We start from the raw sequence: 17,680 nt of genomic DNA on the forward strand, positions 1-17,680 counted from the left end.
GAGGGGGGGGTTCTCTCTCTCAGCCAGAGCCTATTCTTTACACGCATGTTAGCCACAGGGAGGGGAGCCACTCCCAACTGGGAAGCAGGAGGCAATGCTCCCTTGGGAAGACAGTCCACCAGGGAGCCTGCAGTGTCCCCCGAGACAAGCCCACGAGGGAAAGTCTGTGCCACTCCCTGCCCCATGTCCATAAATACCAGTGCGTGTCAAAGCCCTCATTCCAACTCCTGAGATTGGTGAAGTACCCCAGAAACAGCCCATAGGGTCCCACAATTCCAGCACTGATCAGGAACACAATGGGCCTGGCAGGCTGCTACCCCTGACTGTAAGTGTGACAGAGAACAATGCCAGATGCTGTGGAGAACAAGACGAGAAGCAGCTGGACAACAGGCCCACAAGCTGGGACAAGATGAAAGGTAAGCTAAAAGGCAGAAGAGCCGTCCCTCCATGAAGCCCAGCTACCAAGTACAGCCTCTACTGGCCACATGTCCTTCACCCAGAGGTTCCCAGGTAGCCTTGGAATGTTTCTGCCCAAGGAGGACGCCCAACCCTGTGTTGAGAAAAGCCGACCACTCAGAATGGGCCATGGACCATGACCAGCAAGCAAGCAGCCTCTGGGGTCTCTTGGCTTCTTGATGCTGAGCCAGCTTCAGGGCACCTCCAAGAAAATGGTCTTCTGGAAGGTCTAGAAATTGACAAGAAAGAATCCCACTCCCAAACTACCTGAGCTTCAAGGAACTGAGGACAGATGACTCAGGATGTGGGGCTACCAGCTCACAGGCTGGGTTTGTACTGTAAGAAGGGCTGTGCTCTAGGAGAAAGGCTGAGCCAAGGATAAGAACTCTGGCTGACCCAGTCTGGCCTGAGGCTCCCGGGGCTGGACCTACAGGCACTGTTGAGGGAGACACTCAGAGGAGCCAGCCGTAAACCCTCCCAGTCACAGGGAGGGGAGGTGAGAAGAAAAAGCAACTCACCTCACCCCTCACCAACCCCGCCTCCTCCTTCCTCTTCTGCATAATATTCATTCTTCACGTATTCAAAATCAGTGTGGAGGTCTAAAGACTCAGCCCCAAATCTGCAGGGGTGGAGAGGGGGGTGATAGCTTCCTAATTGCCATGTTGCAATCTGCCAGTCGGCGCAGGCCGCCTGTTGCCGCCTGCCCTGTATTAAATACCTTCTCCCTGATTACAGCCCATGGGGCATGATTAGCTGCCTCCAGAGAACAAAGTCTGCTTTCATTAGCACTGGGCCTCGCACGCACAGTGAACCTGTACTGTGAACCCACCGAACAGCTGAGCAGAGAGTATAGACATCGACAGATATAAGGAGAAGTGTGTGTCGGAAATTGGCTGAGCAGTAGCTTTTCATCAAAGGACAGAAAAATTGCAGCGTCACTCTTTAACCAGGAGATGGGACACATCCCTGCTCCCTTTCATGGGGATGGAGTACGTGTATGTGACCAGGGGCTTCCGCCATGGTCAGGGATCACCCCTGCTGGAGATGGAATAGGATAAGGAAAAACCTCTTCAGGGTCCGGATTCGCTCCAAACCACTATCCTCACTCCTACTCCTAGCAAACACTCACAAGGAGGCACAGCAAAAAGGTTCAAGGCCAAGAGCCAAGGACGCCCTCTCATTCCCTTCGGCCATCCTGTCTGTGGGTCTGCCCAAGGCCCAGTGCAAAGTCAAAGGTGCAGGAAAAGAGAGATCTGAGCATCCTCTGAGGGCTCAGAGGCCACCCCCTCAACACTGGCCCGGCAGAGGGAGGCTGGATTGGATCCAAAATGGGTGTGGCTCTTCAGGTTTTCAAACTACTACTATTACTACTATTACTACTACTGGATATCTCCTCCAGCTCCCAAAATCTGCACTACGGCCTCACCCCACCCCCCAGTTCAGCTGCTCTGCCCTAGAAAGACCAACTGCCTCCCCGCTCCACACATCACCCGTGCTCTCTTTAAGAAATTATGGCCCCAACAGTTTACCTGGGCTCAGCCCTTTTCCAAACCTAATGGTATGCCTTTCTGCTCACAGCTGTCACTGAATCAAGTAAGTAGGGGACCTTGAGGGCTCAATGAACCCAACCGATCTTCTCAATCATGAAGGGCCTGCATTCATCCCTACCCAAATCATTAAAGCTCTTCATAACTCACCCCAAACATGTCAAACAGAAGTCAGCCATCACTACTGATTTTCAAATGAAAGGAAAACCAGCCCTTCTTCAGAATATTCCAGCTGGGTTGTATGCTGCCTAATTCCCTTAGAACCCAACAGGATATACATAAATAAATAATAAAAATAAATACAGGCCCTTCCGAAAGCCCCTAAGCAACTGCTAAAACATGACTTTCTGATCGCACAGGGACTAGGGCCTCCCCTGCGGGAACTGTCTTCAGCTGTAAGCCCTGGATGAAGAGTCTCTGAACTCCGCAGCCTGGAGGAAGCTGCATCTTTGGGGGCAGGCTATGCACCTGCCAGACAAGTCCAGCTGCTTCTCAAGCCTCTGATATCCAGGCTCTGCCTACAACTGAGGCCCAAGAAACAAAAACCACCACCATGCAAGGGCCAGCCCTGTAACACGGTGACCAGGCAGGGACCCTGGGGATTACCCAGGAGGGCTCCCCCGCCCCCCATTGATATGGCCCCTCTCCACCGGGACTGTTAGCAAACAGCAGAGGACTCCTCGGACTGTTAGCAAACAGCAGAGGACTCCTCCAGCACAGGGAGCCAATCCTTCCAGAGATGGTGGGGCTCAGCCCTCCCTACACCAACCCCCAGGCGCCCCTCCCGCCTGCCCAGCAGCCCCCCGTTTCCGGCATGCAGCTGTTCCTGAGATCCATGAGCAGAGCCCTCAGCAATCCTGGGCGCGTGGCAGGCAAGCAGCCAGCAGCTCACGGGGTGGGGCCTGGGCAGGCTCTGCTGCGGGCTCATGACTAGGCTGGAAGATGCCAGTCTGTGCCCAGACCAGCCCTGCCGCCCCTCCAACAGCCATGCCTGCCACCCCTCAGGGCAAGTACAACCTCACCCTCTTGGGACAAACTGGCCCTGACCTGGCCTTTTGCCTGCTCTAAGTGGAACAGACTGACAGGTTTTTAAAAGCCAAAGTGGGTGGGTATTCTTCTGCCACAGAGTAATCCTGAGGACTTAGAACGAGAGCTGATGACCTTGAGCACTCACCTGGCTCCCCACCTGAGCAAATACCTCAAGTCTATCACCTGACCTCATCCAAGCAAACGCCTGACACGAACAAAGGGGCTGAAGACTACTGATGATGATCCAAACCGCCCCCATCAAAAAGGGGGAGCCAAGACATCCCCAAGATCATAACCAGCCTGACATTAGTCCCCATGCCCTCTCCTAAGGAAGGGCAAAGTGAGGGGTGGCCCTGAACTAAGCCTCCACTCTAGTCCCCTCTGGCTTTCCTGGTCAGAGCCAAGCCACAAACCCCTCCAGCTTGCTAACGCCATACTCAGGGTCCTTGACTGTCTGAGCAGCACCAACCGGCTCTCATATTTACACACTCCCAACCCATGCTAGTAAGCAGCCCCATGCCTTCTCACTCCTAGCCCAAGGATACAGAACCCACTTTGAAGGCCTCAAATTTCCCTATCCAGCCTACCCCATGCTGCACTGCCTCGAGAGTCTGTCTAAAGAATTACCTGTGCAGACAACCAGGGAGCTCCAAGCAATCGGCCTTCCCATTATCTCTGGACCCCCGTCCTCCTTTCCAAGTCTAGGGGGAGAAGGGAGTTCGGCGGGAGCGTCTCCATGGCAGGCTGTTCACCAGTCTCCCAATCTGAGGCCAGGGCCTGTCCGAGGCCCACTGTAGAGTCCAAAGCTGGGTCCTGCCCCCTCGGGCTAAGGTGCCCTACCCAGCTCTTCTCGGCTAAAGTCCACCTGAAGCTCCAGGTGCATAAGGTGGTGGGGCGCCAAACTCCACCCACTCCACTTCCCAGAGTAAGAGTCACCTATGGGAGCTACATCTCAGATGGGTACCTGGTTCTGGGCTCCAGCATTCAGTTTAAGTAGCTTCACTCTTCTGCCCAGGGAATTTCCTACGGCCAGGCCCAGGTTTTCCTCAGCCTCCCCAACCCCAAGGAGAATCCTGCAGCTGATCCTAAATTATATAGTGGGGTGAGGATAATGGGGACACCATTCAATCTTCTCCTCTTAAAAAAGGGAGGAAACCATTCAGTCTATAAGAAAATTCCCATCTGTCTCTGAGGCATGAAAAAGAAACAGCATGTTAACTGAGGGGCATTCTAACTCTGTGGTGCTAAAAGCAGTTTAAACAGAAACTCTACCAATTCTGTTTTAAGAACTGGGAGGCATGACACTGACTAAGGGGAGACTGAGTCCAGCAGCAGGCTGGTAGATGGGCAGGTGGCTGTGCATAGGAAACCCTCCTCTCCTGGCCGTGAAGGGGGCACACCCCCATCCACAGCAAGGAGACTGGGAAGATGGAGGGAGCCCAATGGTAAGGACCAGAGAGCAGAGGGGATGGCATGAGGCAGGCTAGGGGGCGGAGTCATCCCGGATGCGGACAAGAAGAGAGGACAGAGGCACTGCTGGTGGTACTCCCAGGGCAGGTTAGCTGACCCAGGTCAGACTCACGGGGTTAGTGTCTTCTCCCCAACCAGCCAGCTCTCCGGGTTAGCACGGTTAGCGACAGACTCATGGCAGACACCCTCCAGGCACTCCATATAAACAGACAGCTTGGGTTGTGAGCAGCCCAACTCCGGAGCTGCAAAGAGAGAACAGAAGGAATGCCAAGCTGCAGATGCCCAAGGGCACATACTGCACTCTCCTGCCAGGGAAAGCTCCTCTGGACTTACATTAGACCCTCAGGGGCTTTCTCCCATCCAGAAATCATGCCAGGTAAAAGTGCAGCACTCCCCTGCCACCCAGCCAGTTGAGCTCACCAACCCTCAGGTAACAAGGCTCACTGCTGGTTCCCAGAAAGAGAGGTCAGCTGCTGTGGAAGGGTCGCTGCTACCAAGGGGGCAGCTCCCATCTCACCCATTCCCCAAACACTGCTGCCAGGCTATACCAGAGCCCCGAAAGCTGGGGTGTAAGAACAAAGCCACCCACAGCTGCAGCTGCCACCATCCCATGCCTGTGCCAGCAGAGCCACCACGCCACCTCCCACGGGCTCCGAGGAAAGAGGCTGGGAGAGAACTGGCCCAGGGATCAGAGGCTGCAACAAGAGCTGCATGGAAAGCACAGTACAATGGAGCAGTGTGTGACCCGGCTCAGAGCTGGGCCAGTCAGGGAAGGGGCAGCACATTGCCACCTTTCAGTTTCTGAAAGGGCAGGGGGGAGGCTCTTGCCAGGGGGCTGGCCCCAGAGGAACCCACAGAGCAAAGATAAAGGCTATGCTATAGCCAGGCTCCCCGGTGAGACTAGTCCACCGTCTCAGAGTGAGCAATGCCCAGAAAGGCTGGCATTCCCATCACAGCAGAAAACACGCTTTCCTGAAGCCTCCAGAACCAGCCTAAGGGCATTCACAAACCCTAGCTTAGAGCTCTCAAGGCAAATGCAGCCACAGGAGTGAAGCCCCAGAGACCCGGCAAAAAGTGACCCTGGGGCAGCAGGATAGGAAAGCTACAGCAAGTATATCAGCAAACACTGCTTATGCTTCATAGAGAAGGGCAACATGTCAGCAGGGAAAAACACGGAGGGAGCACCCCTTCTGTCTGGAAAGCCCTGCGGATGATGAGATGAGTTGGGGTAGAAAGGGGAGAACAGCAACCACCACCCTGGCCCCACAAGTGGGCCTGGCCGTTTTCCCAAGCTTAGGGTAATAATTAAAGCAGGCAGGAAAAGCCTCCCCTAGGCTGCCCACCTGCCTGCTCACTGGGTTCTTCATGTTGCTCTGATAACAGACCCAGAGCTCAAAAGGCCAAGGCCTGACCATGGAAGGTGAGATAACTATCTAGAAGAGAAGAAAGACAACTCTTCCTGTGGGCTGACGTGTTCCCTGAACTGATAAGAAATCAAGACAGGCTACCTTCAGGATGCTCACCCACAAGAAACATTTCTAAATAATAAAAAATACCAGCTGGGTCTGGTTTGCTTTCAAAAGGTAGGGCAGCAAGTAGTGACCTGGCTAATCCAATGTCTCAGAAACCAGGGCCCCGCTCTTCACTGAACTAGAGGTTGAAAAATCAGGTCATTTTTATGCTCTTCCCAGCCAAGGATGACAGAGGACTGAAGGGGAGAGAGAGGCGTGCAATGGAAATGTTGATATGCACATTGCACTTATATCCATCCTGATTCCCACTCAGCGGCACTCCTGCCGGACAGTTTCAGCTTGGAATAAACAATCCCTCAGAGATGAACAGGGGCCACTGCTGCGGGAACCTGTAGTCAAGTCCCTCCATCCCTCCCAAGGAGTCAGCCCCAGGGGAACCTCCACGCTGGGAAGGAAGCTACAACCAGACTCCTGAAAGGCTCCATCGGGGCGTACTCGACCCTGGGTAACTTGTTAGGTGAACAGAGCAAGTTAAAGAACAGTCTGTGTTGTTATTGATTTGTGTTTATTTTACAGGTGATACATGATGAAGTATGTCTAGAAGGACACAAAAATTATAAGAAGGATACATGATAAATGGTTGTTAAAATGTTAGTTCTCTGTTTTTGGGAAAGGGCTTAGACGGGGCAGTGGGGAGGGTCTTTTTATTTTGTATATTTTTCTGTGTGGTTGGTATTTTATACAAGAACATACATGATGATGATGATAAAAACATACAATTTCTAGACAAACAGACAAAAGCCCTCCATGTGCACTGTGCTTTATCATTCTGTAAGCGTTTTCACTTCCATTACATCTTTTGATCCTTGTAGCCTAGTGAGGCTCACAGAACAGGTAGATTCTCCCATTTTGAAGTGACCGAGAGGACGGGTGACTTAAACCACAGAACTGGGACAGAATCCTGATTCCAATTCCAGTGCAAAGCATGGAAACTGCCTTCTCGCGGGAGCCACAGGAAAGCCACGACAATTCTGTCCTGTCTTTTATGGATGCTGAATGTCACCCAGAGCAGACAATTGGCACTTTCCAGACAGTACCTAACAAAGAAGAGGTCCCACTCTCCTACTAATGGCCAGTCCAGGAGGCCCAGTCCCTTCGAAGGCTAAAAGCACACAACACAATCCCGTCTGGCAGGTTCGCCCAAGCTCCTCTCAAATCTGCTTAACATACAATGCAGCTTATCGCTCCTGCCGAGATGCCATCAGCGAAGACACCCACATTGCAATGTGCCCTCCCAAACCAAAGGACAAGGAGCAGCGCCCAGGGACAACTCCTTTCATTCCACTTTTAGTTACTGGTTTCATCCTTTTGACTGTGTGGGCATTAACAAGATTGCAGTGAATCCTGGCTGTGGGCTTGGAGCACACCTAGATAAGACTAGTGATACAACCAGAAAAGAAAGCAGGTTACAGGGGCACTAAAAGAAGGTTAATGAATAACAAAGAGGATAGGATGCCAGCAGCCAAGGACTTCTTAGAAGATGCTAATTCAGCAAAAAGTATACCGGGGTGTGGGGGAGGGGGGGGGTGTTCACCTCTTCTTGTAACCTGTCCTGCTGGCTTAGGGACATGTTATTAACGTAAAAAGGCTGAAAAGGGGGACAGTTGAAGCTAAGCACCTGGAAGATCATTTAGCCAGATTAACTCAACCTTGAAAAATTAGTAGTAATGCTATTGTCAACACGATCGCCTTTTGTTTGTGCAGGACCTTCCTTCCTAAGAGTTCAAAAGGTTCTGCCAGATAGATCCTATTTGCTTTCGCACTTCCCCCGCCCCCCCTCCCCGCAGAAAGGACTGGGTGGGGTCACAGTACCCAGGAGAGCTCAGCACCTACTATGTAGGGCCTAAATGCTCAGCCTTCAGGAAAAGACCCTGGCCCTAAGAAGCCTCAGTGATAGAAGACCTTACTCCTTTTGGGGGAGAGACAGGTTAACAGCCACTTGCATTAGAGTGCGGTGAGTGCTTTGAGGGCACAGACGTGAGATACTTGGCTGGGGCAGGAGTTTAAGGACCAGGCAAGTAGGCTGCTCTCCTAATAATTCAGACATACCTTCCTCAGCTGATTGTAAACTCACACTGGAGTACCACCTGGCATTATACAATTAAAAGGTCTAGACTTCTGGAAACAACTTCCTTTGGTGTCTGCTGGGAACTGGGGCCCTCAGGACTACTCCCAATCAACTATGCTAAAAATCAAAAGGCAGAGAAAGGACAGCAAGTCTCAGCTACCAGTCCCGCTCCTGGGGAGAGCCTGAGTTAAGCCTGTTCTATGGTACAAGGTCATCAAAGTCCTAAGAAAACTGGGGCCGAAAAGTCTGACTTCCTCGATGGCTACATGTGTTCCACCAGCTATACCCAACACTTTTCCGTTCACAAAACAACAAGAGACAAGGATCCTTCAACTTCCCATCCAGTCATCCACAGCCTTAGTTAGCTACATTACAAATCCACCATCCCCTTGCCCCCACCTGTACCCATCAAGGTCACCACCAATCTCACATCCATCAAAGGAGTCATTACAATACAAGAATGCAGAGAAGCATCAACAATCTTATTTTGCACAATCTACTCACTGACGATGTCCCCAATCTCACTTCTTTTGCTTCATCACAAGAAAGGAGGTTCAATTTTACTCCTACCTCAAAAATGCACCTAGCTACCTGGCAGAAAGCAAAAGGCTTATTCTAGCTTGAATAAAACAAAGCCTTTTCTTATACATTAAGTTTTCTACAGTGGGATTCATTCATTCAACAAATATTTACTGAGTATCTTTCATATACCAGGCACCACACTATGTGTGGTAAACTCGTTATCTCTAATGTTCAATACTCCTGCAAAAAAGATGTCACCCTCATTTTACAAGGTACAAGACCAAGGACCCTACTGGTTAAGAAACTTGCCCACAGTCCCACGGCTGGTAAGTGGCTGAGTCTGGATGTAAACCAGGTCTGCCTAGCTCCAAAATCAGCTTCTATCACACTGCTCACCTCACTCCCAACTCCCCACCCCCTCTCAACCATCCCAACCTCCCCTATCCCCCCACCCACTCCCTGTAATCAGGGAGGGTCAGCTCAGTGAATGAGATGGACAAGTAAAACAGAGAACTCACTACACAACATGGTAAGTGCCAGAACACAAGTTCAAACAAAGTGCTGTGGGGGCCCACAGGAAGAAAGGAAAGCAGGGAAGTCTTCTCGCAGGAGGTGACAGAGGAGCTGGGTCTGAGAGGATGAGCCGTTTCAGAAACAGGATGAGCATTCTGGGAAGAGTAGAGTACACGGCAAAGAAGAATAAAGTAAATGGGTGGCTATAGCAGGTTCAGGAGCAGCAGGAAATCTAGGAACAATGAAGAACAGGACAGATGAAGTAGAGCGGCAACAACTCAGGCTAGATAGAGGGTTGGGTTTGGGCCAGGGTGTAAAGAATCTTTTTGCAAGCCTAGCCAAAGAGTGTGGCCTTTAACCTAAACAAGGGGAACCCATGACACGTCTAAGGAAAGAGACATCATTTTTTATAGGAAAATAATTTTCACAGCAGCAGAGAAGATAGACTGGAGTGGGGAGAGACTGCCCATCACATTTCATACGTCCTATATGCGCCACAGCATTATAAAACACCTATTATGTGCCCTGCACTATCCTAATGGAAGAATACAATAGTGAATAAGACACAATCCCTCTTCTAAGGGCACTTACAGTCTTGTAAAGGTCAGACAAGTAAACAGGCAATTATAATACAGCGTAAGTGTTAAAACAGAAGCAAGCACAGAACACGGGCACTGAAGATGGGGTGGGACCCCAAAGGAAGTGACATTTAAACTAAGATGTGAAGGTCAAAAAGGAAAGGAAAGCGAGGAGGGGGAATGCAGTCCAGACAGCAGGACCAGCGACTGGCTGATGCCCAGAAGCCAGAGAGAACGAGGTAAATTCAGGGAGCTGGTAAGAGGTTGAATCCAGGGGAGAAATGACGGCCCGGTTTACCCAGAGGTCCTTGGCACTCAAAATGTGGTGGTAAGGATGTGAAGGGATTAGACTCAAAGATAATACACGAATAAGAGGTGCTATGAGAAGAAACTGATTTAGACAACCAAAAGAAAACAGTCAAGAGGGAGAATCAGATCAAAACCCATCAGACTTCACCCTGCTGTTTAATCATTTGCTAAAATGTGACCTGAATCCTGAAAGTCGGAGGACTTCTACCAAAACACCAAGGTGTACTCTATGGAGATAACACGTTTCAGCATGCTGCCTGCAGCACAAGTCTAGATAAAGTACACTACCCTGAGACAGGAGGCTCCTAAGTTAATGGAGGAGGGGAGCAGAGACTGATGGATGCTGTCTAACTCTCAAATCACATGTGTCACAACAAACAGAAAAGTTCATCACGGGGTTGGGGCAGAATTCCCAGGGGAAGCCCTAATTCCTGAACCCCCAAATCCCTGAAATCTGGTTAGACACCAGGCACGTGCCTACTCTGGCAGCAGGGCGGAGCGTCATTTACTGAAGAAAAAGACGGGCCTTGAGGGTGAGTTAAAATAGACAGGACATGACTCAGAAGGAGGGAAAGAGTGAGTCTTAAATACAGGGCAAAGGAAAGCCAGTCAATCAAACCTTGGGCACACCTCTGCCCCAAGGCTGCACACAGGCCGCCTGCCTGGCTAGAGGGAAAGAGGCTTGAGCACTGAGCCAGGGTCTTCCTCAGCAACACAAGCAGAAGCACATTTGTTTTCCATTTTCCTCTTAAGCTGGGCGGAGGGAGCTGTTTAAAATGCCATGTATTTTTTTTTCCTGTGTAGTTTGCTACTTGCCATTTTTAAAAGAAAGATGCATTCAGACTGTCTATAAATTTAACACTATCACTACTTCAACTGTTCATGTCAGTAATCCGAGTCAGCAATAAGCCTTATATTTACATCTACATTCACACACACACACACACACACACACACACACACACACACACAAGCATGCACGCACACACATTTAAACCATACTTAGAGTGGATCCTAAGTCACTCTGCTCACCCAACCTAGGCCCAAGATTTTCCAAAGGTCAGGTTAAATCATGGAAATTCCAGATTTGGCTAACACTGCACAGATGGCTCCGTCATCGTCACCACAGTCCCAGCACCAGTTATTTCTGAGAGGAAGAAGAGAGCTGTGATGAAGAGCTCAGCTCCCAAAACATTTTTTAAATAACCAAAAAATTTTACTACAATATGGATATACATCTAACTAACAAAGAAAGAAAGGGATTTTAAAAAGCTCAATTGCCAAAGCCAGCTTGCCTGGGTTCGAATTCCAGATCTGCCACTTACTAGGTGGATGACCTTGAGCAAATTACTTAACCACTCCGCACTTCTATTTATTCATCTGTAAAATGAGGATAATAGTATCTACTTCATATGGTTGCTGTGAAAGTTAATATATTTAAAGCACTCACAACAGTGCCAGGCTCATAAAATGTGCTCAGTAAGCACGATTATTATTATCATCATTCAACTGCAAAGAAGATAATTCTAAGCCTCGCAAATTCAAACAGGAAATCACTGTCACTTTAACATCACTTTAAATCTACATGCAAAGTCTATACTACCCAAAAGCTGTGCCTCACCTCTCTAACATCAGGATAGCAGCCCAAACCAGTACAGCTCCTCCATAGAGAGGTTCAATCATGAAGCATAAATTAGTGCCAAGATCCGACTAACATAATAACAACAAATACGTATTGAAGGTCAGGTACTGTTCTACATACATTAACGTATTAACTTATTTAACCCTCACGACAACTCTATGAGAAAGGTACTCTTACCGAACCCATTTGATTGATGGGAAATCTGAGACACAGAGAGTTACACAATTTTTAAAGGTCACAGAGCTACAAATGGCAAAGCCAGGATATGAACTAGGCAGTCTGGCGCCTGAGTCAGTGCTCTTAACCTCTGTGTGCACGTACCACACTGTCCTTGCTGATCACAATTTCCAAGGGGGCATCCACAAATTGTCCTCAGAAAGAAAAGTTTCCTAACCTTCTAGGAATGGCGTCACAACGAAATAGCATCAGTTCCTTAGGTATCTGAAGGTATTGAATCTGGCCTACTAGCAGTGAGTTAGGTTGGTCTACCTGAAGTCAGGCTTATTTTGGGGCGGGAGTGGGAGCAGGAAGCAGGAGATGGCTAGTGAGGTGTCCTAGATCAAACCAAACCTCCCAGTCCAATCATGGAGCAGATGCCAGCCCTGTAACAGGATTCACTAAGAAGCCTGCTCCCAGCTCTGGCTTGGGCATAACCACAGGACATCAAAGGAAGAGAGAATCATATTCACTGCGTCCTGTGGCTCCAGACCCCTTCCTTCTTCTCCAACCCCAAGTCCACTATCTCTCAAATTACGCTTAGTTTGGCTAGTGAAACTAACTTTTTGTTTTAAAATGTGGTTTGATGGGGAGAACACAAAAGGAAGAGAAGCAAGTGACCAGAAGAGAAAAGGGTAAGTTCTATAATCCTTTCCTCCCATCACCACACTGGTCCAGACTGTAAAGCAGCTCTCAAATATCAGGGGTCTCACGAACAGTGATGTATTATAATAAACACTCCCAGAGCTTTACAGCAGTCAGCTTGACCTCTTACCATAAACAGATCAGAATTTCTTCTTCCTAATTTCAACCTGTCTTTCCTCCTCCTCTGACCCTACCTACCCGCCAAATCCACACCCCCAAAGGAACACTAATGAGCCCTTCTTACCCAAAGAAAAGATCAAAAGAAGTAGACACGCTGCAAGAGCGAACGCAGGAGTTGGTGACAGCAGATGCCTAAATGGTCAGTGAACACCATCAGCAATTTGTTTTCTCATGACTCCCCACCATCTGTCACCCACAAATCTCCACTTCAGGCAGGATATCAAACTGAAGGTGTGATGGGGAGTTGAAGATACAGTGAGCATGTAGGAAACTGCTTGTGACAGGGCTGTGTTAAAATATTTTCAGCCTGATCTCTAGGCCCTTGCCCACGTTCCCTTGCACAGGTGAAGGCACAGAGGCGAATTCTACACCCGACTCTTAAAAATCAGCAAGCAATGTAAGCAGAATACTAACTTAGGACCACAGACAAAGGGTGACCTGTATAGAAGAGCGCCCTCCTCAGATTAACTGATTCTCAGCATCATTCAGAGCTCATGCATCCTGCTTCCAGGGAGCATGCCAGCCTGTCACCGGAGGCCACCTTACCCGCTCTGGGGTTGGGCTTGGGTAAGTCGCTACCTCTTCTTCTTTCCAAGCAGGCACTGTGATTCTTCCAGTCCCTGGGGCCCCTGAGTCTTCAGCTGAAATTGGGGCAGATGCTGCTATAGGAATTGTGGAAAGGCTAATCTAAGTCTGGAAGAGGGTCATTTGGCTGGTTTTAGTTCCTTCTTTATCAAACCTGCCAAGCATCCTCCAGGTTTCTCTTTCCCCCTTCCCCACTATACTCCTTCAAGGAAAAGACCCTATTCCTCTCCCACCGGCCTGGCACAGTTGGGCCTCGGTCACAAACTCCAGGCTTCTTTGGATTAAGAGATTCCCTTCCAATCTGTGATTCGGCTTCTCCAGGGCCTGCACGCCTACTTCTGGTTCCCCCGCCCTGGACCCCTCCCCCAAGGCTGCCACTGGATCCTAGGGCCCCTCCCTTCCTACCCAATCTCCCTTTTTTTCTCTCAAACCTCCCATCATTCCGTTTCCTCCTCTCAACCCAGGAGCTAGTCCCTCCTCCGCTCCTACTCCTATCTAGTGTTCCCACGATGCCTCCTAACTCTAGCCTCCCGGCCCGACTACTACAATCCCACAACAAACTTTCTGCCGCTGCCCGCTACCTTCAGGCCGCCATCTTGCCGCGGGGCAGGCCGGGTAGTGGCCACGGCCTCGGGAATCCCCACGCACTAGGCGCCTTGCGTCACCGGGGGGCGTGGCAATGGGGCGTGGCCTCGGGCTGAGCTCCCGGTGATAGTAAAAAGTAGGGATCTCCTAAGAGTGGGGTTCGGTGGCCTGGCCCCTGGAGAAGGAAGGGAGTGTAGGAGTAGGGCAATAGTGGGAAGGATTGAGAGATTCTGGTACTCCCCCCAAAAAAAAAATAAGAGGGGGAGGCGCGTTGGGGAAACAGCACAAAAATATGGTGTGAGAGTCTTAGCACTGTTTCTCCATCACCCAACGAATAAAGGCAGCTTCTCAGGTTGTCACGCAAAGATCCGAATGACCCAGCCTCTACCACACATTCAGCGGCCTCATTTTCCACCTCTCCTGGGGACTTCAGGTTCCCAGCTGTCCTGTGTTTTCAGGCCTTAACATGTCCAAGCCTTCTCCTCCCCTGGCCTTATCAATGCCTACTCCTCCTTCAGCCCTCAGCTCAAATTGTTACCTCCTCCAGAAATCCTTCCCCATCCCTCCCAGACTCCTTTTGCTGTTCATCTCTAGTCACTTTCACATAACTTCATTGTAGCTATCCTGTGCTGTGGTTATTTGTTTATATGCTGTATCCCTCACTAAGCTGATGCTCCTTCAAGGCAAAAACTGTCGGATTGCATCTTTGTATTCCCTAGCAGGTGCCTGGCACACAATAAATGCTTAATAAATAGCATGGCATCCATCCTCTAATGCATTAAGCATACTTCTGCTTCAGGGCTTTTAGGTTTGCTGTTCCCTGTGCCTGGAACGTTCTTCCTTTAGATATTCACTCCCATGCATGTTTCTACTCAAATGTCACCACCTCAGAGAAGACTTCCCTGGCCAACTCTATCTAAAACAGCATTCCCAGCCACTGTCCCTTACCCTACCTTAATGTTTTCTTTCATAGTACTTATCATTATCTGACATATTAAATATTTCTTCATTTGTTTATTGACCATCTCCCATTATAATGCAAACACCACAGGTCTGGGACTTTTTCTCATCACAGTAGCCCCAGTATCTAAAACAATTCTTAGCATAGTAGGTGCTCAATAAATGTTTATTGAGTGAATAAGTGGCATGGAGATGACTGATAGAGGGGTTTTGGAATATGGAGGTGGGGAGGAAAGGTAAAAAATACTACAAAATAGGAAAATGCATTACAGGCCCCAAAAGTCAGACTTGGCCCTATCAGGAATGGTAGCAAATACAGAACTCAGACTCAGCAAAGTAAGGAGTAGAATGAGAGCCAGGTGGAACTCGGGAGGCGGGTCCACAGGGACCAGAGTCCTCCTGGGAAAGCCATAGTTCAGGTAGAAGAAATGGGGTGGGCTGGAGGCCGAGGAGTTTACTCAGATCTAAAGACACCATCCACCCTGAGCCCAGGCCTCTCTTGGCCAGATGGTTCCGGAGGAGCCTCAGCATCTGTTCCTCTGTAAATTATCCAGGGCTCCCTCCTGCCTGTCCTCTCTGGTGACAGCCGGAACAATTGTCCAGGAATTCCATCTGCTCCCCTGTCTTTCTCCCTCCCACAGCTCATCAACATTTCAGAGCAGAGAGGTGTCCCATTTCCCTGGGTCTAGGGATGGGAGCTGGGTCTGTCCCTTGGTGGAGCTGGTCTCAAACACTCACTCATCCACCAACACACACAAATAAAACCTCAGCAGAGACTCACAGGTCCCCCGAGGGAGGGGTCAGCCATCTTTATTTCCCACCCTGTCCATGCTTTCAATCCCATACAACTTTTTATTATGATTAATTTGATAAAATTTCACTAAATGAAGCAATCATATTGGTTCTTGCAGAGCTTAAATCAAGGGCTCCCAATCATTATACATTTCCCCATGTTTCCCCTTAAATTGTCCATAACAGTACTTTTAAAATGTGACATTCTTTGTGATATAAGACCACAATCTCAGATTTTTTTAAAATATGATGTTTACTGTTTACTAAAAGCAGTGTGCCTGAAAGAAGAAATGAGCAAGCTGGTTTTCTTTTCTAAATAGGAATAACCCCCAGATCCCCTCTCTACCTTCCCTGAAATTGTTTTGCGATCCACGAGAGAGTGAAGCTCATGAACTGTCAGGTAAACAGATTTATGGTATATAAATTTGAAAAGTGATCCAAGTTCCTATTTTGTAAACAGGGAAAGTATAGGTAAACATAAATATGCCTTTGAAAAGAAAAGAAGTCACAGTGCAGGGTATTTAACTTTTAGGATATGTGAGACTGGTTACTAGGAAGGGACTGGTTTGCCTCATCACTCCCGCTGTGGATGTACAGATTCATGCATACATACCTATATATTCCTCAGACCGCAATTACGCAATTGTTCGTCATCACTGTAAGAGAACTGTGAAGAAGGTGGTGAAGATTGAAGATCTCCTTTAGGATTTCAGGGTTTTACGAAGTAGCTGCAATTTGCAGAAAAGTCAGGCTCACTGCATTTCAATGGCAGTTTTCATATGGTTGTGTCTTAGTGTCCGCAGGGCTACAGTGGCTGCAGGGCCCACCTGCACAAGCATGGTCTGGTTGTGGAGTCCAGGTTTGGCCTGACAGACTATGTAGGTGGAAAGGGGCCTTGGAATAGAAGTGGGCCTTGGACAAAGATAGCAATTTGAGTTCCCAGTGTTGGAGGAAACTACTAAAGAGTTGAAACCATCCTAGGTTCAGCCCCATAGTCCTTTGAACTGTTCATCATGACCGCAATAGGGCCTTAAAGCTATATGCAACTTTTTGGTTGCAATTGACAACATTTACTAACAGTTTGAAGCCAGGAGGCTGCCTATATTCTTATTTGCGACCCTGATTGGACATGCTGAACCCTAGTTACATGATTGTTTTGACAATGATTTCAAAACTTCAAGAGGTATTAACTTAGTCTGCTTCCTTACATTTAAGTTATAACATCTGATTCTTCTATTAATAGAAGAACACAGCTGCCACATTGGGGGTTAAGCTTTTATTATGTGTAAATGTCTTTTTCCTAACTCAGAATGTTGAATTTTATGCGCGCCTAAGAAGTGTAATTTTAAAGACCTTGAAAGTTGGTGGGATCTCGCACTCTTTAACATTCTTAAATCCACTTAACTCTTAAAAGGTAATGAAGGCAGCAACTCAGACAAGTATTTATACACTCATCTATGCAGTAATCCTATTCATCCTATTCATAGCAGCATTATTACAATAGCCAAAAAGTGGAAGCAACCCCACTTTGACAGATGAATGGGTAAACAAAATGTGGTATATACACACACAATGGAATATTTTTTAGCAATAAAAAGGAGGGAAATTCTGACACATGCTACAACATGGATAAACCTTGAGGACATTATGCTAAGTGCAATAAGCCAGTCACAAAAGGACAAATACTGTATGACTCCATTTATATGAGGTACCTAGAGTAGTCAAATTCATAGAGACAGAGAATAGAGTGGTGGTTGCCAGGGGTTGGGGGAAGTGGGGATAGGGAGCTGTGTTCAATGGGTACAGTTTCAGTTCAGGAAGATGAAAAGCTTCTGGAGCTGGATCATGGTGGTGGTTACCCAACAATGTGAATGTTGGCAATCAGTGTGAATGCCACTTAAAAATGGTTGAAATGGAAGCTTGCCGGGTGCAGTTGGTTAAGAGTGCGAGCTCTGAGCAACAGGTTTGCCGGTTGGATTCCCACATGGGCCAGTGAGCTGCGCCGGAGCTGAGCTGCTGCTGAGCTGCCAACAGGTGGCAGGATGGCTCAG

The 17,680-nt window shown here is 48.7% G+C and overlaps 1 protein-coding gene across 17 annotated transcripts in view; it reads right to left on the bottom strand.

Moving 5' to 3' along the window:
* Nucleotides 1-13,956, bottom strand: part of TJAP1 (tight junction associated protein 1) — a 23,898-nt gene extending 9,942 nt beyond the window's left edge. For 5 of the 17 annotated variants that reach the window (XM_019642695.1, XM_019642688.1, XM_019642693.1 and 2 more), the window contains exons 1-3: nucleotides 13,874-13,926; nucleotides 13,254-13,400; nucleotides 4,615-4,744 (exon numbers count right to left, since the gene is read on the bottom strand). The gene's annotated coding sequence lies outside the window, so the exon portion shown is untranslated. Of the gene's footprint in view, nucleotides 1-3,659; nucleotides 3,734-4,614; nucleotides 4,745-12,771; nucleotides 12,840-13,253; nucleotides 13,401-13,853 lie in introns of all 17 variants that reach the window. The other 12 variants (XM_019642694.1, XM_019642687.1, XM_019642689.1 and 9 more) reach the window with 10 other exon arrangements.
* Between the last annotated feature and the right edge of the window lie 3,724 nt (nucleotides 13,957-17,680).

This window comes from Hipposideros armiger, unplaced genomic scaffold (genome assembly GCF_001890085.2).
Source record: "Hipposideros armiger isolate ML-2016 unplaced genomic scaffold, ASM189008v1 scaffold_72, whole genome shotgun sequence".
Classification (NCBI taxonomy): Eukaryota; Metazoa; Chordata; class Mammalia; order Chiroptera; family Hipposideridae; genus Hipposideros; species Hipposideros armiger.